This window comes from Protopterus annectens, chromosome 1.part2, assembly GCF_019279795.1.
Source record: "Protopterus annectens isolate FY-2018-M chromosome 1.part2, PAN1.0, whole genome shotgun sequence".
In the NCBI taxonomy this organism is placed as follows: Eukaryota; Metazoa; Chordata; order Ceratodontiformes; family Protopteridae; genus Protopterus; species Protopterus annectens.
This window is the reverse complement of record NC_056727.1, coordinates 113,166,272-113,188,261: the sequence shown is the minus strand read 5'-3', so window position 1 is coordinate 113,188,261 and position 21,990 is coordinate 113,166,272.

Below are 21,990 nucleotides of genomic sequence, written 5' to 3'. Positions count from 1 at the left end.
ATCAGTTATAGATCTCTTTAATGTGGATTTATTTAGTTGAGTTTTACTTCTGTAGAGATTGTGCATATTGTCTAATATTGGCGGACTGTAATGACAGAAGTTTTAGTAGCCTTTCATGGTTGAAATGTTCTGAAATGGGTAGTTTTACCATTATTGGTTCATACATTTTCTTTCACTGCTTACTGGAAAATGTTCAAAACTACCAATTTAAAACACAGTCTAACACATGGTACTGTATTATGCAAGAAACATAATTTAATACAATTTAATACAATCAGGAAGGTGAATTAAAGAACATATAAATGTTTGCATTTTCATAAAAATGTGTGCAAGGAGCCTACAGTTTGAAAACAGCCCAAAGGTAATCTTAATCCACCACTGGCCAGATGCATTTTCTTTGAAAGTGGGTTTTAATACCATTTCAGTCAATGTGAGTTTCAAGGGCAGAGAAGTTTAGTGTTCATGTTAAGTCTGATCTCATTGTGAGATTATAGTGTTTGCTTAGCAAATGGCTATCAGTGTTTGTGCTATAAAATTTGAAATAAAAGTTTTAAATTAAATCCAAATATCTGTAATCATTGTAGATGTAAGGAAGGAAACGGTATGCACACTGACAGGTTTGAACAGTGTTTATGGTAAATGGGGAGAAATAGCCAAACAATGTGACACTGGAATGGCTGGGGGGCCTGCTGTAATGGGGGACCCCAATCTATTACCCTACCTAGGGCCCCATTTGATCATGATCCAGCTCTGCATCTGGGGATTATGTTGTAGTGTTTGCTCCAAGGCCAACAAAGGTTGTTATTATTGTTACAAGCCACTGAGACACTGTTAACTTGTGGTGATTCTATAGATAGTTGTTGTAAGCCATCTTCTTTCTTTAGTCAGATGACTAATCACTACATAGGGAGATTCACCCTGTAGTATTTGTATCAATCCATTGCATTGTGGTTTTTCTTCTTTTATAGTGGCCTTCAACCTTGCTAAACATGTCTTTTTCTCATGATCTTTTTCTTCAGATACTATGTCTGAAGTATAAAAACCTGAGTCTTATCTTCTGAGCTTCCAGGGAATACTTTGGTTCAAAGCAGTAGCTAAGTTAGTTGGCACCTTTAGGCAGTCTCCTAGACTAGCACCCCCCCCCCCCCGAAACTAAAGTTGAAGAGCAAAAAATAAAAAAAATAAAAAAAAGAGAAGCTCCTTTGTAAATCTGAATTGCAGGAAAAAAGGAAAGCTCATTAAGCCATTGAAATACCTGCCCACATACACATGAGCATTTAAATGGCTTGAATAAATAAATGCTGGCACTGCATCAGTACATTATTGCAGTACTGACTGAAGTGCCACCATTCCACTTCAGCACTGACAATCACACTCCCTGACAGCTTGTGCCTGTGACAGCTGCCCCCTTGTCCCACCCTAGCTAATGTCCCGCTTAGGTCTTATCTCCAGCATTACAGATTGATTTTCTTTTTGGACAGTCCCTGACATATGCAATGTTCTTCACCAACATCATGTCATGTGTCTTCACTATCCAGCATTTACATTCCTGTGACATAATTAAAAATACCATATCTTGGACAGTGTGAATCTTCATATACATAGATATATCTCTGAACCTGAAGAACCTATCTAGAACCTTAATAGCTGATTAGACAGAGACAGTTATAAGAGACCTTGGTATGTGGATAACTGTCTCTAATTTGATTATCATGATTCCACCATAATTTGGATGAATATCTTAAAGGACCAAAGAAATCATCTTGCTCCTATATTCTTCCCTTATCACACCTATCACTGAATACAAAGCTCCTTTGCTATGTACACATATAAACATATTGCTCTACTGGAAAAGCCCAAAAGTTTCTAACAAAGAAAATTAAAAGTTTCAAATCCTTTACGTATCCCAAAAGACTTCTTTTGACTCCTTGTATTCAGTAGTCTACCAGCTCTTCAGAGGTGACCTGCATCTATATTATTTGATTTCCTATTTCTTCCCAAAACAAGTGCCTCTATGATCATCTACACTAGATACCTAAAACTACACCCAAACATAAATAAGACTCATGGGAGAGATAGGCTCATAAATTAGTGTATTCTCAGCCTATGGAATTAGATACCACTACAGGTCAAAGTGCTACTTTGGCTACCATTAAGGCTAGTCTTAATGACTGTAGGGGTAGACACAAATTTGCACCAGGCTTATCATATAAAGCCCTACTAGATTTGGGAAGCAAGCAGAAATAAGGACTTGACAGGAGTGGCAATAATGTTTAAGTTTGTCTACTTACAAGTGTCTAATGATAGGCATTGTATGGTTCCAGTGATCACTTGTCTAGTATTATTCCTATATTCCTATGTTTTGTCAAGAGTGATTCATCACTGGATTTCTTGACTGCTTAACATACTGTTAATGATTATTACATTAAGCAAGTTAAAGCGGTCTACTAGTTCTAGTTCAACTCCATCTAGAATAAACGAATGAACATTATAATTTGCCAGGATCTTTGTCTTCATTTTGAGATTATGTTGTTTAATCTTAATACATAGATATTTTAGATACTCTTCACTTTCAGTCTGTAATGTCAGTGCCAGTGGCTCAGCACATAGCATGTTCACTTTTGGTGCTGGAAGATCAGAAGGCTGTGGGCTCTCTTCCAACCCCAGATAATTGAATTACTGTTGCTGAACAGCAGCATGGGGGGGGGGGTTCTGCACTTTTAAATGAGATGTCCTTTGGATAAGATGCTAAACTGAGGTCCCATCTGATTGAGTTGGTGGTAGCTTAGGTGGATATAAAGGATACCACAGCATCTATGGAAAAGAAGAGGGATCATTTATTTATATACAAAAAAGAACTCTTATTTTCAACATATTTACAAATATAGAAAGATATAGATATACAAATATATTTCCACATATTCATCATTTTCCTTACATTCATACTAAATATTCATCCATATTAAACCTCACTCCTTTTTTCCTAATCAACATCTGATTATACTTAATATTGTTGCTAAAATCCATTTGCCATTAAACATAATTTCATTTATCCTTTCATTCCATATAACCCATATGACATAACATAGCTTTTTATATATTCTTTTAACATAATCCTTACTTCTATTCTTATAATATCCATATTTAACCATACCCATGTTTATTTTATCCACTTTTTATATCTTCAAAAAATCTTCTTCACATAGTTTTCTCCATCACCTTTTTTAATCTTTTACAATTAAAAAACACATGTTCAGTAGTTTATTCTTCTTGACAATGTAAACATAGTCTGGCATATTTCCTTTTATTGGTAATTTATCTATTACCAGTCTGCCACAAAAAAAAAAAATCTTATAAATCTACTTTCTTATTACACCAATTAACTTCTGATTTTTATAGCTTTAATTTTTCCCTCTGTCATATTTCCCCTGGTTTTACATTGTAATGTTTTTATCATTACATTCTTATATCATACATTTCTTTCTTTTTCTATACCATCAGTTTTTATTTTCCGCAAAAATATTGATCTGATGTTGTTAAATCTTCGTTCATTCCTTACTGATGGGTTATCGGTTCTGTCCTCGGCACCAAACCGGCCAAACATCAAGCTTGCATCAGACAAAAACTCTCGAGCCAAGGTCCTACCAAAAATGCTCTATTCCCTGTTACCTCAGATCAAGATGTGCTGTGTTGCTGTACAGCCGTGTCAAGCCACTCTACTCAGCTAAGTGTATAATTTTTTGAAAGTTTTATATATCGTTTCTACTCTAATTTTTTTTCAAACAGTTTCTTGTATTATTCTCCTACACTATCGTATCCTTAAGACTCTCTCTCTTTAGTCTATTTTTCTTTGTTACCCTTTTCTTACCTTTGAGGTAATTCTTCATTACCATCATTGGTAATCCTTCTTCCTTCTCTCTTTTTCCGTTTTGGGTAGCCTTTTCTGTTCTTTTGGTACTGTCCTTCTTCTCTACAGCATTATGTTGGATAAGAAAAATAGTGTTGGTTTTAAACAGTGTAAGGATTGTGACCATAAGTTACCACTTTCCGATGGCCATGCCTTATGTGTCTATTGTTTGAATGTCTCCCACCTTATTGTGGATCCCCTGTGTGGGACTTGTAGAAATTTTTCGACCAGGACTCTTAACGAGAGAAAGAACAAGTTAATCCTGAAAGGTCTTCTCAAATCTCTTTTCTGTGAGGCTATTTCTGGGTTGGAGGGCTCACCCCCTCCTGCTAAACCCCATAAGAGGCATTCTTCCTCTTCCTCATCAAGGTCGCTCACTTCATCTTCCTCTGGAGATCATAGGGAATCGACTCCTAAGAAGGTGTATATGACTACTACTACTTTGGCACTGCCACCTGTGACCCTTTCATTTCCAGGCTCAGCACTGCCTCAGTTGATTCTTGCTCCAGCCATGTCCTCCTTATTGACGGCACCGGAGTTCCCAGTGCAGATAATTATGGCTCCGACAGTTCTGTCGCAGCCCTTACTGGCACCGTCCATGCAGGTACAGTCCCTTTCTGCACCATTGGTACAATCCCCTTCGGCCCCAAGTATGACATTACTGTCCTCCATGGTGCAGACACTCTCGGCACCGATATGTTCCTCGGTGCAGTCCTTTTTGGCATCATCATTGTTACCAGTGCAGACACTTTCTTCAATGGCGCCATGCCCATCGGTGCAGACACTTGCTTTTACGGTGCAGACACCTTTGACTTCTATGGCACTGATGTCATCGACGCAGACTACTTCAACACCATTCTCTTTGCTGCAGACATCCTTGGTTCCAGGTTCTCCACCTCTCAAATTAGCAAGGACCAAGTACTCTCCCTCCTTGGATCCATTCGGTGGTAGCCAATATAGTCCTTTCCTAGAAAGGCCAGAATCGCCCTCAGGTTTTTCTATGAGGTCGATCAGGAGCATCTCTGAGCAAGATGTTTTGTGGCTTGTTGACCAGTTGCTTGTGGCCAGAGGTCTCTCTCATTCATTGAAATCCATGTTCCCTCCTTCAGGTGAATGTATATCTCCTCAAACTCCAAAGTACACTCCTCCTTCAACTTCCACCCAGGTATCGAAGCCCATTACTCCGACAGCCGTTTCCCTTCCTCCGACCCCAATAGTGGATCTCACTTTGAAATCAGAATCATCCTTGTGGCCCTTGGTGCACTGGGCATCGGGCTCTTCTCAGGCCAATGGCTGTGTCGTGGGGGAGGGCATTCTTGGTTCCACGCCAATTTTTTCTATGGCACCCTCCAAGAATCCTCCCTCTCTCATGCTTCACAGTCCTCTTAAGACTCCTGGTCTGGGGCTGGGCTCGTTGGGGGGGGGGGGGTGTGACCCTGGTTGCAAGGTTGTCATGCTCGGTTCCGGGCTCCTATCCCTCCTCGGGTGGGCCGGCCTTCCAGGTCATGGAGAGGGCGCTTGCCACTGCTAGCAAACCCCACATGTCGGAGTCCTCTCCCCCATCTGTGCCACAACTCTCACAAGCCACAACCACTGGACACCAGCCACAAGGGCCTCAAGTTTCTCCTCCTCAGGAGACCCCCCTCTTTGCAGTCTTCCCCAGAACCTCCTACTGAGGAAGTACCCCACAAACCATCAGGCAAGAGGAAGCTCATGGACTCCACTGAGTCTTTGACTGAAGATACGGACTTTGATGATGGGGAAGGGTCCTCACGGCCACCCTCTGATGAGGTGTCCTTTGGTTACATCCTCAAGATCCTCAGACAGAGGTGACTGGAAGTGCTCTAATCCTTCCTCTGAGGAATTTGTATTCTGGCAGGCCTTTTGTGCCTGGCCCCCTACCTCCTGGGTTACCCCGCCAGCCAATGACCTCCTCCAGCTCATCGTCCAATGTGCATGGAAGGCTCCTGACACCCTGGAAGGGATACTGCGGAGGCCTGATAAAATCTTATCACCCCAGCTGAGCATCCCCATTGGTCACGAGGTCTTTCAACAAATGCCATGGTGATGGCAGCTACAACTAAGAAAGATTTGGCAGAAGAGAGCAAAACTGTCCATCTGCCCAACAAGGAGTCCCGGATGATAGACAGAATAGGGAAGCATGTGTTTGCCTCATCGACTTTTGCCATAAAGTCTTTGAACTATTTGGCACACTTTACGAGGTTCGACAGGGCTCTTATCAACCAACTCTCTGAAATTGGCAGGAGCTGTTTCTGATGATGTCCGTGACAATATAGCTTCTCAAATAGCCACCCTAGAGTCCATTTCCAATTCTTCCATGCATCTTATTTCTCACGGAATGGAAGGAGTGGCTAGAGAGGCAAGCACGGGTATAGTCACCAGACGACATGCCTGGATGCGCCTTTGTGACTTTGCGGACTCCTTTAAGGCTTCCTTCATGAATGCCCCCATCGAGGCCACTTCTTTGTTTGGCCCTAAAGTTAAAGATATGCTGGCAAGGTGTGAACAAGATGGCAAGACCTTATCTGCCATTGGTGTCAGACACTCCACTCCTCAACGATTCTACTCCAGAAATCAGAGGAGCGGGAAGATGTGGCACAGGAAATCACAGGGATCTTTCCATGATGCACATGCCGAGTTCTTCCCTAGAGGCAGAGGGGGAAACTCCAGTGGAAGACACCCCTTTCAGGGCAGAGGAGGTCCATGAAATTGGGGTTGCAGAGATTCTTTCTCTGGCCAAACCTATCAGCACTACTGAAGCATTGCCCGACTGCTCACCTCTAGAAGCAGTCAGGGTAATTTTTCCTTGTACCCTGCTGCCTGGCAAAATATAACCACTGACTCTTGAGTACAATGGATAATACCCAGTGGCTATTGCACCCCCTTCCATCTTTGTCCAACCTCATCCAGAGTATTACCCAACATTCCACCCAGTCAAAGGGAAGCAGCAGCACACAAAATCCAAAAGCTGCTACAAAAAAGAGTCATCCAGACAGTTCCCCAGACCAGATAGGATCCGTTTTTTACTCAAGGTTCTATTTAGTGCCAAAAAGGACAGGGGACTGGAGACCGATTCTGGATCTCAGCACACTGAACAAATTTGTAAAAAAAAGAGAAATTCCGGATGGTCACAGTTCAGTCAATCCTTCCTCTCCTGGAAGAAGATGATTGGATGTGTTCTGTAGATCTTCAAGATGCATATTACCACATAAAATTGGACAAACACTCAAGAAGATACCTCCACTTTCACATAATCGTCAGTCACTACCAATTTCGAGCTCTGCCCTTCAGTCTCTCTACAGCTCCGAGAGTGTTCACCAAATGCATGGCAGTGGTTATTGCTCACTTGTGACTTCAAGGATTCCAGACGTTTCTGTACCTAGATGACTGGCTCCATACTGCCCCCACCAAGCATCTGCTGGAAGAAGCCCTGCACTACACTCTCCTCACAGCCTAATGCCTGGGAATTACTATAAACTGGGAGAAGTCCAACAAGACCCCAGCTCAGTCTTTGGAATTCATAGGGGTACTGTTGAACATGAGAAATTGCACAGCATCTCTTCCAGACCACAGGCTTCGAAGAATAAGGCAACAGGTTCAACTGCTGCTCTGTCACCACTAATCTCCTGCTCGATCTATACTCCCACTCTTGGGGTCAATGGTAGCTTCAATCACCATTGTTCCTCTAGCCAGATTCCACATGAGGCTCCTTCAGTGGTTACTTCTCACTCAGTGGTACCCTCTACAACATCCTTTGTCTTTTCAGATAAGTGTAACTCAGAGATGCAAGCAAGATTTACTCTGGTGGATGTCTCGAAATCCCCAACAATGGTTGCGCCCCTTCAGCCCCCATCAGCCGAAAGCCACAGTGACCATGGACACCTCCCTGATGGGGGGGCTATGTCAGGGAAACACGGTCCAAGGCACCTGGTCGGAGACAGGAGGGCCCTTTGCATATCAATGTCCTGGAACTGAGGGCGGTGCTACTAGTGTTGCAAGCATTTCATTCCATCCTTCCATCAGGGACTATTGCAATCCAGTCAGACAACATGTCAGTGGTCTGGTACATCAACAAGCAAGGGGGGCACCAGATTTTACCAGTTATGCTGAGAGGCCTTGAGAATATGGCAATGGGTGATAGCTTCCAACTTCTTTCTAATTGCAACACGCATTCTCGGGAGCTCCAATGTGATAGCAGACAAATTGAGCAGGTGCATTCTATAACCTCACGAGTGGTCTCTCAACCCTGTGATAACAGAAAAAATCTTTAACCGCTGGTGCCAGCCATGCTGCAGCTTATTCGCCTCCTCAGCCAACTACAAGTGCAGCAACTATTTTGCTCTGATCCCCCCTCAGGGAAGTCACAGAGAGATGCTCTAGTCCATGATTGGCCCTCGGGTCTGCTTTATGCTTATCCTCCTCTTCCTCTCATCTCCCAATTTCTGAAGAAAGCATAACAGTTGAAAAGCAAAGTGATCCTCATTGCTCCATATTGGCATTGACAAGTCTGGTTCCCCTTCCTCTGGCCTCACCTGCTAGATCAACCGTGGATCCTCAATCCATCCCCAACATTGATTTCCCATCTGCAGGGTCTGACTCACCCGAATCTAACAACCCTGAAACTGACAGCTTGGTTTCTCCACTTCCAATGATTGTCAGGCAGGAAAACCTCTCATCCCCAGTGCGCAATATTCTTATTGCATCTCATAAATCGTCCACCAGACTAATCTATCTCAATAAATGGAAAAAGTTTTCTATATGAGCAGCAGATAAACAATTAGACCTCTTGTCAGCCCCAGTTTTGGTGGTTTTGGATTACTTATCACATCTTTTCCACTCTGGGGTGTCTGCCTCTACTATTTGTGTGCATTTAGCTGCCATTTCAAATTTCCTTATTGGTTTTCAGGATTCTTTGCTTATGTCACATGGACTCTGTAAAACTTTCTTGAAGGAGGTTCTTCACTTAAAACCTCCCTTTAGAGAACCGGTACAACCTTGGGATTTGGCCTTGGTTCTGCAAGCTCTAACAGCTCTCCCCTTTGAACCTGTGTCTTCATGTGATGTAAAATATCTCTCTTGGAAAACTTAATTTCTGATTGCAATCACATCGGCCACACGCTTGTCAGAACTTCAAGCCTTTTGCATCAAGCCTCCCTATCTTATATTCCATAAGGATAGGGTATCACTGAGAACTAATTCTTCCTTTTTACCAAAAGTCATGTCAGAGCAGTCTGTCAACCAATCTATTGACCTTCCAGTATTTTTTCCTAACCACTCTAACAAGGGAGAGTATTGCCTGCACTCCTTGGATGTTTATAGCCAAATACAATTTTATCTGGACAGAACAAAATCTACCCGTAAATCAGACCAACTATTTCTGTCTTTTTCTGGACGAAGATGAGGTCATCCTGTCTCAAAAGTTACATTGGCTTCATGGTTGAGAATTTGTATTACCTTTATCTACAAAAATAACAATATCACCTTTCCTCACAGAGTGAAAGCACATTCTACAAGGTCTATGGCAGCTTCAGCAGCTTTCCATGCTAGAGCTTCCCTCAATGATATTTGCTCATCTACTACTTGGGCCAAACCTCATACCTTTATTCTTCATTACAAATTGGATTTGGCCTCCCGAGGCAGAGCTTCCTTTAGCTCCATGGTGCTCAGAAATGTCCTTCCATGAGGTCCACCCAGGGATACAGGTAGCTGGGGACTCTGTCCCATCAGTAAGGAATGATTGAAGATTAACAACATTAGATAAAGAAGTTATGTCTTACCATAACATTCCATCTGTGTTTTTGATCTTCGTTCATTCATTACTCCTCACCCTCCATCCCCCTCCGGAGGTTCCTGGTTGATCTTATATACTCCTTTATTGTAGGTATGTTATGACCAGAGGTAGCCTCTACTTTTGTTCATCAACTTGCAAACTCGATCTGAGGTAACAGGGAGTAGAGCACTCTGGGTAGGACCTTGGCTTATGAGTTTTTGATATTTGGCTGGCTCGGTTCCGAGAACAGACCCGATAACCCATCAGTAATGAATGAACGAAGATCAACAACACAAATGAAATGTTATGGTAAGACATAACTTCTTTTTTCTTGGTAACATTTTATTTTTTCATTTATACATTCATTTTTCTTTTTTTATCATACCCCAAAATTTATCATACTTATAATTATACAATTTACTACTAATCTATCATTTTTTTTCAGTTATCCACGTTAGCACTTTTTACAAATTTAATGAAGCAGCATATACCATTGGGTTAATTAACCCTAAACCTCCGTCCTCTTTATTTCCACACAAAACTCCACTTTTTATTGGGTTTAATCTAATACCTCATGTAAATGAAAGTATTGTCTGCAATAATTTCTTTTCAAATACTGTTGACAACATAAATACACTTGTTAAATATATTTTCCCATCAGTATTGAATTTATCAAATAAGCATTTTTTTCTGAATGGCAATTTATATTTTCTCCAGAAAAGACATGTTTGTTTTATTTCTTCAGTTATTTAATTGCCATTTAATTCTACTTACATCTTTATTCCCAAAGTTTATACCTGACACAGAAATTTAATTTGTTGTAAACTATACACCCCCTAGCTTTACTACATCACCTAAACCTTTGCTTTTCTCTTTATTTAAATATATCCCTATTATCCCCAGACAAATTATTACTTCTTTTATCCAAATTTTATTTTTCACAATTATTATAATGCCATATGCATATGTTAACATGACTAGAATTCTTACCCCTTCAGGTGTTATGTACCGTGCCCCCTTCATTTTATAATTTATTTCACATACTATCACATTTGTGACTAAAGCAAAGAGTATACAACTCATTCGGCATACCTGCCTTACACCAGTTTTCATATGCACCACTTGACTTAACTAGCCATTTACAAATATTTTTGCTTTATTATTACTATATGCTGACATATATAATTTCCTGACTTTCTCTTTTATGTAATATTATATTCTTTCATTAGTACCCATAAGATTTCAGGTCCAGTTGTATCAGATGCCTTATGAAGGTCATCTGTCATGATTTTTGCTTCTTCTTCTCTAATCATAATATCATCCACATTTTCTCTAACATTAATAATTCTTGACACCCCATCCTCTTTATACTATATATACTAGCTTCCATAATATTTTCCATTTTAGTTTCAAATATCTTTTGTATTATTTTCAGAAATATCTTATAATTATAATTATTTAATACTACTAGTCTCTATTTTTTAATTATTTTCTATCTTCCTTCTTCCATATGAATTTAGGTATTCCACTACATAATTCTTTATACATAAAACTTTCATTTAACCATTCATTCAAAATCATTAAAAATATTTTTTGTCACTCCATTACATTTTTATACATTCCCAACCCCATTTCATCCAGTCCTGCAGCCAAATCTCTATTTACTTGTCCTAATACTTTATTTAATTCATGTAAAAAAATCTCATTTGCCAACTCCTTATTCTCTTTTTCTGTTAACTTTTTACTTTGTTTGTTATTTTCTTTACCTTCTTTTTTCTTTAAACATTTCTTGTACATGCTGTACTATACTATTCATAATATTTCCCGAGTTCATTCTACTTCTCCTTTCACATTTTTTATTTCTCTCATTAAATTGCCATCTTCCTTTACAAATCTGTGTAAGTAACTCAATACATTTCTCTTTTTCCTTATAAAAATATCTTTACTTAAATGTCTTGTATTTTTTCTTGACTTCTTTCATAGAATTATTTTTATTTGTCAAAGCACGTTCTGTTATGTTTTAAATCTTAAAATGCATTATTATATTATTTTATATTTTTCTTTCTCTACTTTTCTCACATCACATTGCCACTGTAAAAAACATTTTTTTTATATTTTCCTTAAATATGTGCCATTCAGACCAATTTTTATAAAATGTTCTCGTCCTCTTTTGAAGCCCATTTATTTCTGTCCCAAAGTTTTAACTTACCACTTCTTACAACTTCTAACATTTTTCTTATATAATTTCCTTTCTTTTTAAGCTTGCCTCTTAAATCACAATTAAAGTCTCCTGTTATTCTAATATGCATATTTATAGGCTTATACTAATTGCAAAGAAAATTAAAGTTTATTTTGTCAGATTATAGACGATATGGTGATAAATACTTGTCCCTTTAATTTTTCTGTCCTTTATCCTTTTGCCAATATATTTTTTTCTTTTACTATCCCCCAGTTTAGGCCTTCTTCATCACTTATTTCAGAGTCTTCTTCTATGTCCTCTTTATTATTTTTTCTGACCTAATCTTTTTTCTATTTCTTATACTTCTAAATGTTTTCTCTTTGTTCATTTTCTTCTCTTTCTTTTTCATTTTCAATACTCTTACTTTCATTTTTACAATCCATCCATAAATGTCCAAATTTGTTGCAGTTATAACATTTCAATTCACATGTTTACATCATGTCCCATTTCCCCACAAATGTAACATTTTATTTTATCACAGTTACTTATCACATGTCCTTCTTTCCCATAAAAACAGTTTTGGGTGGTCCACAGTATTTTACAAAACCCCTTTTCCTCTCACATTTATCATGTTTGGTATATGTAATTTTGTTTCTCTTTTAACACAATATTACAATCCCATCTGCCAGTCCATAAACCCCTTTTATCATAAACATTTGCACTGTCCAATACTTCTTTACATAAAGTTTTCAAATGTCCTTTCAAAGTCTCTCTTTACACCTCTATTTGAAATTGTAAATAGGTTTTATTTTTTGTTTCGCTGTTAAATGCTTTTATCACATAAACATTCCATGAGTTACAGTCCCTCTTTTTTCATATTCTCCCAGAAAATGTTCCATTAAAAGACAGTCTCAAGTATAATATCACAAGATGTCTCTTTGTTAATAAGAATAAATGCTCGTACCACATGTGCTTTTATACCCAAAAGAACTATTAAATTGTCACACACTGCATATCTGCCCATTTGTTTGTCTTCTTTACTTTGAATCCGTACCACATACTTTTGTTTTTTTCACTTTCTTCTACCTTTTTCTTTTCTGCTACTCCCCTTTTTGCCCTCTTTTACTTTCTCTGCTTTTCCAACTCACTGCTATTCTTAAGGATTGTCTCTGCATCCTCGTTTTGTATTTTCTCTTTAAAGTCCCCCCAGTAAATGTCGCCTTCATTTTCTGGCTCACTTGGCATCATCATTTCTTTAAGTAAATCATCTGCAACCCTCCTGACTGGAGGGTTGTAATTATAAATGTATTATGTTCAGGCACCCATTCTCTGGTATCAGTATTGGCTTTCTCCTCCATTGCTCTCACAACTCCTTTGTCTCCTTCTCTCTCCATTTGCACCCTGTTTCTCCAGGCAGCCTCTGCACCTGGAATGGAAACAGGAGGTTCTCATGCAAAATGGGTCCCACTTACAACAACGTTGAGAAGGGGAAGTTCCCTAATGCCCAAGCCAAATTTCTCTTAGTAGTATAAATACCACCTCAGGGTTCCCCTGAAAAGATGCCACTAGCCTAGTGAGACTAATCCAGTCTACAAAGGATAAATGAATAAATGTGATATCATGAAACAAAAAAGCAAAGGACATTGATTACTTGTCCTATAGTTTTTACAGTTCAGTTTTCTTTATGCAATCCTGCTTCACTATTGATTTATACTGTGTATAAATGAAATTTGTGTAGGGAAAGTGTATATCCTTGTCATACATTGTTATCAGTTATGTATCATTCTGTTAACCCTTGTCCTGTTTCAATTGTTGTCTGTTGATTAATAGAAAGATTGCACATGAACATTTTCAGGTATTATGAAATATCAGTATTTGGCTGCATGGCCCTGAATTCTTCAGGATTTACACAGTCAGACATCTTACAGTAATCAATGCAACACAGTCTTGTATTACTTATTTATTTATTAACATTTGATTACTGGGAAAGTACAAGTGGGCAGATGCCCATTTTCAACAAAGGCCCTGGGAGAAAAGCTCCAACAATGACATTCTAATAACATAGCTAAAAAAAAAAACCTATATACAGAAAACAGAAATATTTCACTGCATAAGGTAACAAAATGTGTAACAAATATACAAATTACACATTTATTTATTTTACATTTGTTGATCAGGATAGTCAGACTGGATATATGTCCATTTTCAGTGAAGGCCTGGTGAGAAAAGCTCTAGATAACACAGACAGAACATAACAGATATGAGTCAAACATATTTACAAAGCCCTCTAGTAGGTATTAGCAATATACGCAGTGTGTAATAGTATACAAAAACAACATGTTGCAGCAAGCTATTATGAGCAAGAGATGCATACAATATTAATTTAAAAAAGGTATTGAATAAGTAGTGATTAATCAGGGTTATTACAGGGACAAAGCCAGTGCTCTTTAAAATACTGCTTGAGGCCATTTTTGAAGAGACTTAAAGAAGGTTCGAGGGTAAGGTTTGATGGAAGTGAATTCCAAGTTTTACCAACAATGTTGGCAAACAGGGAGTCATCGGCTGAGTTAATGGCTTTGTGGGTTTGGACCAACAGTTTATTGGATGATCATAGTTGTCTTGAATTACTGTATGGCTTTATGATATTTTTGAGTGCTGGAGTATTTTCAGGGTGATACAGAATTTTGTGTGCTACTATACGCTGATTGACCAGAAGTAGGCTAGGCAGCATTATATAGCTGCAAGGATTGTTAAAATGTAGATGTGCAATAACATAATACCATAATAATATAGTATGAAGGTACGACCTGTATGTTATAGAATATGTGCCTTATATGGTTGTAAAGTATGATGTGTTTTAGAGAATATGTTCTGCATAGTGTGGTATGGTATGACCTGTATGTTATAGAATGCACACAAGACAAGTTAGTAAGATATGACATGTTTGTTAAAGAATATGTGCTACATAGTGTTGGAATATAAGGGTGGATGAAAAGAGACATGGAAGAGCTCTCGGATCCTATTGCCCAGGCAGGTATGACCTTAGCCCTGAGCAGCATCCTTCCATCACCCAGAATGGTATCACAGTACAAGGACAAAATGATTGACTTCAACAATTGGCTAAGTTTCTCGTGTCATTCTAAGGGGATCCAGTATCTGTCTGCCTGGGACGACATGGTCGACAAATCACGATGCTTTGCCAGAGATGGCCTGCACCTGTCGCCCCTGGTATTCTGGATACTGACTAAGGCTCTTGCCACCCCTATAGTGCCTTTTTTAGGCAAGGTTCAAATGCTGAATTCACCACCGTAACAGGTACAAGCAAGCAAACTCTGAGGGTAATGCTACTCAATGCTAGAAGTCTAAACCTCAAAATGCACTCACTCGAGGTACTCCTTAAAATGGAGAACATATTCATCTGTGCAGTGACAGAAACTTGGCTCAAGGCTCCAGAGAGAACCCCTGCATTACCAGGCTATAATTCATACCACAACGTTTGCCCACCTAACCTGGACCGAAACACTAAAGGTGGAGGCATGTCCATATATATTAAGAATATCCACACCTCCAGTCTAGTTGCTCAACATAATGCATCCAAAATTATCCAAGTACAACTAACACTGGGCAAGACTGCAATCCAGGTTGCAGCTTGTTACATAACCCCCACCATGCCCAAGGATTCCCACTCTTCATTTCTTAAGATACTGGAAAATATTAACATACAACCCAATACCTTAATTATGGGTGATTTCAACTACCCCACCATCAACTGGGAAAACTACTCATGTACCAACTCATTCGCTCAACGTTTTCTGGAATTCATAAATTCCAGTGCCTTGGATCAGCTTGTCCACACCAGCACCAGGGGCAGCAATTTCCTGGACCTGATCATTACCAATATGGGTAACCAGTGTTCCATGCCAGAGGTCAACTCCTCGCTGATCAGATCCGACCACAAGCTAATCACCCTAGACATCCATACTTCCCCACCCCCCCATTAAGGAAACCACCATCAAAAACTACTCCAAAGCCAACTTCATGCTTCTTAAGACAGAAGTGGCAAATGTCACGACACCCATGCAGACGGAAAATAGAGGTACGACTGCTGAATCCTACACAAATGCACTGTATAAGCACATACATGAGGGCATGGATCATGCCATCCCCAGCAGAACCATGATGCTATCCTCCAAAAAAAAGAAGCCAACCCGGTGGTCCCCTGCCATAAACAAACTCTATAACAGAAGGAAGAAGCTGTTGCAAAAAAGAATAAAATCCCAAGATTGGAGAAACTCCCTGGTCAGCCACAGCAAAAAGCTGAGGTCCCTCATAAAATATTCCAAAGCCAGTTATGAAAATAAAATTGTGACTGATTCCAAAGACAGCCACAAAGCATTCTACAGCTATGTCAAGAATCTCAATGGCAACACTCAGATCTGCTCTGAGCTGCAGCACATTGGCACTAAATATACAGAACCAACCGATATTGCCAACATCCTGGCAGATAGGTTCAGTGCTAACTTTACCCCCCTCTCACCCTCCAAAGGACCCATCTTAATACCAGAAGAATGCAAAGCCCCTGTAATCATGGATGAGCAAGTAAAGACCGCACTCTCCGAAGCCAAGAACACAGCATCCATGGGACCAGACAACATCCCAGGCTGTGTACTGCAAGAACTACAGAACGAACTGGCACCCCACCTAAGTACCATGTTCAATCATAGCCTCACCTCAGGCTATGTGCCTACTTAATGGAGCACAGTGACGGTTATCCCACTCCACAAAGGGGGTACCACCATGGACCCCAGAAACTACTGCCCCATTAGCCTGATGAGCCTGGTCTGAAAGGCCATGGAATGTATCATCTTGGCACTTATAAACAAAGACATAGGTAACCTCCAAACCTTGGACCCCTCTCAGTTTGGGTTTGTAAAAGGTAGATCATGTCTACTAAACCTGATTGACTTCTTTGAAGCAGTCACTAGAGTCTTAGATGAGGGCAGGGTAGTGCACACAGCCTATGTTGACCTCACCAAGGCTTTCAATACCATCCCCCACTCTGGAATTATAGATAAACTCACTAAACTGAGCATAAATCCCTATATCACAAGATGGGTGGCCAACTGGCTTGCTGACAGAACCCACACAGTAAAAGTAGCCGACTCCAAGTCTTACTTCAGACAAGTGACAAGTGGAGTACCACAGGGTTAGGTCCTGGGTCCTCTCCTGTTCGGCATCTACTTCTCTGAAGTGCAGGCCAACACAGAAGGTCTTTGGCTAACAAAGTTTGCAGATGACTGCAAACTGGGAGCCATAATAGAATCAACTAATGATGTAGATATTCTACAAAAGGGCCTCACAGAGACAGATGCTTGGTGTCAAAGTCATGGCCTCAAGCTCAATGCCAAGAAGTGCATTGTCATCCCCTTTGGGAAAAACTTATTACCCATGAACTACCACATAGGCGATAGCTCACTAAACACTGAAAGTGTGATAAGAGACCTCAGGACACAGCTGGACAGTAGTCTCTCCTTTGATAACCACATTGCAACAGTAGTCAGGAAATCCTTCTACATGGCACACCTCATCACAAAAGGGTTCTCCTCTAGAAAAAAGAAGGTCATTGTTCCTCTCTACTCATCCCTCATCAGACCCATTATAGAATACAATGCCTCGTTTGGCATGTGTCTCACAAGACACCTACAGCAATTGGAAAGGCCGCAGAAATACCTCACTAAGAGGATCACTGGCCTCAAACAGATGCCATATGCAAACCGTCTCAAAAAACTCCTCTACTCCGTTGCATATCGCCTACTCAGAGGCGATCTCTGCCTAACATACAAAGCTATGTCAAACCCAGAGCTGTTGGACATGCTACACTTAAAGAAATCCCAGTATCTCTGAACTACATGCTCCAGGGACCTAAATCTTGTCACCACAATAAACAGAGCATGCTGGAGGGATAGATTCCTGTCCCAGAGACTTCCCATACTCTGGAACAAACTACCCATTCATGTCAAGCAAAGCTCCTCATTGGTTCATAGGTTCGTACTAGGCTAACTGCTGTTGTGAGCTGTTTTAAGCCTAGCCAATTGCCCCATGTGAGAATCAAACCCTAGACCTTGTGTTTGTAAGGTAAACACCTTAACCATTATGCCAACCTCCCCCCAATAATAATGGCTTGTATACAGAATATAGGTTCATAGATTAGTACTAGGCTAACTGCTCTTGTGAGCCATTTTAAGCCTAGCCAATTATCCCTTTGTTTGACTTGAACCCTGCACTTTGTGTTTGTAAGGCAAACACCTTAACCGTTAGGCCACCCTCCCAACCCCTCTTTAAGAAAAATCTTGACTGGATGGGAAATAGAAAATTCACCCCGGGGTTTACTTCGGAGGCATTGCCTGAGATGGGCACAGGAAAATAATTTTCTTGGGTGGAGAAAGCCAGGGAACCTTTTTGGCTAGGCTTCTATAGGCCCCAGGGCTGATAGCCTAGTACCTACCTATGAACCTGTGTATTTTAATATGTAAATAGGTAAAGTATCATGAAGAGAAAAAGTAGATAAAGTAAACTAAGAGCCGATAAAAAGTAAGAAAGGGAAATTTAGCAAGTTTATAGGTATGATCGCCTAGGAGAAAAAGAAAGTAGAAAAGGAAGAATTTGGAGGGTGAGAGGTTATAGTTAACAGACTGAGTGGGAGGAAACATATATGTATATACATATACATATATGTATATTAGTAATACATATCACACCAGGTCACAATATAACAGTGTTTGAAGATATATTATCCTGGACATCCCATACAATAGATCATGAAACAATAATCTTAGGAGATGTTAATATAGACTGGCAGATCATTGCTTCCAACCCCCTCCCCCATAAATAGTATCAGTCTGGTATGGTTTTTCACAGCTTATCAATAGTCCAACAAGATACAGCAAAGATCTTACCTGCCAATCCACCCTAGACTGGATCCTAGTTTCGCACCCACCAATCATCCCTGTTCAGGTATACTGTCTATTTCCATGAGCAATCATCTGCCAGCTTATGCCATTAGAACAAACTACCAACAACTAAGGGTACACACTGTAAAATCTGTTAGGAATTTAACTAATTTTTGTCAGCATAAATTCAACAATCTTCTGCATGAAATAGACTGGACACCCCTTAAACTACTACCCCTTAATGATGCCGTACTGTACTTTAATAACACCTTCCTTCACATACTTAATACCCCAGCCCTCCTTTGTATGAAAAGAATCAAAAAGAACTCAGCACCATGGCTGTCTAAGGAATGTAAACACCTGATGAAACAAAGGGCCTAGCCTTGAAAACCTGGAAACTAAACAAAAGTGAACAAAATCATGTTCACTTCAAAACACTACGCAACAAAGTGATAAAATTAATCAACAAAGATAAGAGATCATACTATTCTCAGCTTCAGCTCCAGCATAAAATGAACCCCAAAACATTCTGCGGCTCCATATCTAGTCTAATTTACCTGGGGAAAAATAGAGATCACACCCCATCACGTTATACCCCTCCATGACAACTAACCAAAACCTTTATCAAGCATTTCATAAAATCAGTATCAGACCTACTAACTAATACCCCTAAAACTGGACCCCTGCATTCAACCTTTCTAGACACCAATCCTATGCCATCTACTACCTCTAACCCTATCATTAATAACCCCCCACTCAACAAATGTAATAAAAAACCCATTTTCATTTCAGCCCAAATACACAAACATCATAAAGAAACTGCTACAAAAACTAAAACCCCTGTTCCACCTCAGCTGATAATCTTCCACCACACTACCTCAGACTGGCTGCCAACTCAATTGCCTACCCAATCAGTATCTTTATTAATAGGTCTTTATCTGAATCGGAAGTAGCAACCATATGGAAACAATCTCACATCACCCCCATCCACAAAGGAGGCAACTGTATTGAATTAACCAATTTCCATTCTATATCCATATTGTCACCCATATGCAAAATTCTCGAGAAAAGTATCTCTCTCAGCAGATAATGCAATACCTGTTGCAAAACAGTCTTTTAACTCAAACCCAGTATGGTTTCTGACCCAGCTACAACACATCTACAGCCCTATTATCCTTTACAGACACTGTGAAGAAGGCCAGAGATGCAGGATGATAGACATCTCTAATGCTTTTGATACCGTCTCTCACCCCCTACTACTGAACACACTGTCGAACTTAGGCTTCTCACATAACAAAGTAAAATGGTTTCAGAGCTACCTCAAGGATTGTAAACAAGCAGGGAAATGGTCCAACAAACTCTCACCCTTTCTCCACACCTCTACTGGAGTTCCTCAAGGCTCCACCCTTGGACCCCTATTCTTCAACATTTTCACTAACAACCTTCACAGTTCCTCCCACCCTGGAGCACTCATTCAATACTCTGATGAGTCCACCATAATCTGTATAATCTGCACACCGCAATAACTACCAGAACTGCTTTCAAAGACTCAACAGCCCTTTACTGCAGTTGAATCCTAGCTAAAAATGCCCAACTCTTTCTTAATCCAAAGAAGACTAATTTAGTACTCTTCCACCCTGAAACACCTCCCCTGTCACCTGTCATTTCAGCATCTTTGCATTTAACAACACTGTCACAGAAATAGTGCAGGAAAGCAAACTTCTAGGAGTAATCACCGATAGTAAACTTTCCTTTAACCACCATATACAGCAAAATATAAAGAAAACTCATCAAAAACTGGGACTCTCATATAGAAACATGCATTTTATACAGCAACCAAAGTTTCCCTCGCAAAAACCTTTTTACTTCCCTCCCTTCTTTATGGTGCCCCTATTCTAACTAACTTACAAACTTCTACCCTAAGCAAGATGGAACACTGCTACAACAAAGTTACAAAGATTGCCACAAATTCTAAATATAGCACACACCACTGTAAACCTCTACTAGAACTAAACTGGCTTGAACTTCACAACCAACTTGCTTTTATTCAGCTATACACTTTGCACAACCTTATTTTCAAACATACTGCCTGCCCTGTGCTAGCCAGCTTAATGTCACCTTATACACCAAATAACTATAATCAGAAGATAAAAAGCTCTTAGCTATCTCAAAACCCACAAAAAAAGGTCACTCTCTTATTCATATTCTGTCTCTTGTTTGTCTTTTCGGCTTATCCCTGTGAGGGGTCGCCACAGCGGAACTCTGGTCCACTAATGATTGGCAGTAGATTTTTATGGTGCCAAGTTGCCAGCCCGACGCCCAACCTTCAACGAAGGCACACCCATTCACGCATGTCTTTCGAACGCCACTCAACCATGGGGAGGACATGCAGACTCCACACAGAAGGCACTCCAGCTGAGAATCGAACAGGAGAACTTCTTGCAGTGAGGCAACAACGGTACCGCTGCACCACCGCAGCTAAACTATGGAATTCACTGCCTGTTGCTACCATGTCAGTGTTTTAAAGCCTATTTAAAAATCATCTCAAAAATACATGGCTCTGCTCCTGTATAAATCCAGCCTAATGCTCAGCTATTCCTCTTCCTCACTAGCTTCATTTTCGTCTTCTTCTTCTTCTGTCGCATCTCACTCCTTCACAGCCTACAAGATCCTAATGTCTTTCGTAACTCCTTCTCTGTTTCTATACCATATCCTTAAGCTACTTGTAATTCTATAATGCCTCTATTCTTAACACTGCCACTACCTTTCTGCATCACTAACTCTTCTGAAATTATTTTCCTAACTGAAACCATCATTTTATTTTTCATGTACTATAACAACTGATGTCATACATTGTAATATCTACATACTACTTTTGTACACTTTATCTACTCTTAGGCTACGTATATATTGTTAGAATGACTACAGTTGTCTGTAATGATATAACTCTATAGAATTATCCAGCTGTGTAGTATACAGTATGTTGTAACCTAGTTTACATTCTATCAGCTTATTTTTGTATAGTATTCCTCATGTCACTTGTATTGTTCTTGGACTATAATGTATTTGTATTGCACTTTTTTCCCCATGCCTCTGCTGAAAATGGGTTCTGTAGACCCAGTCAGACCATCCCGGTAACCAAATGTCAAATGCATTAGTAAGT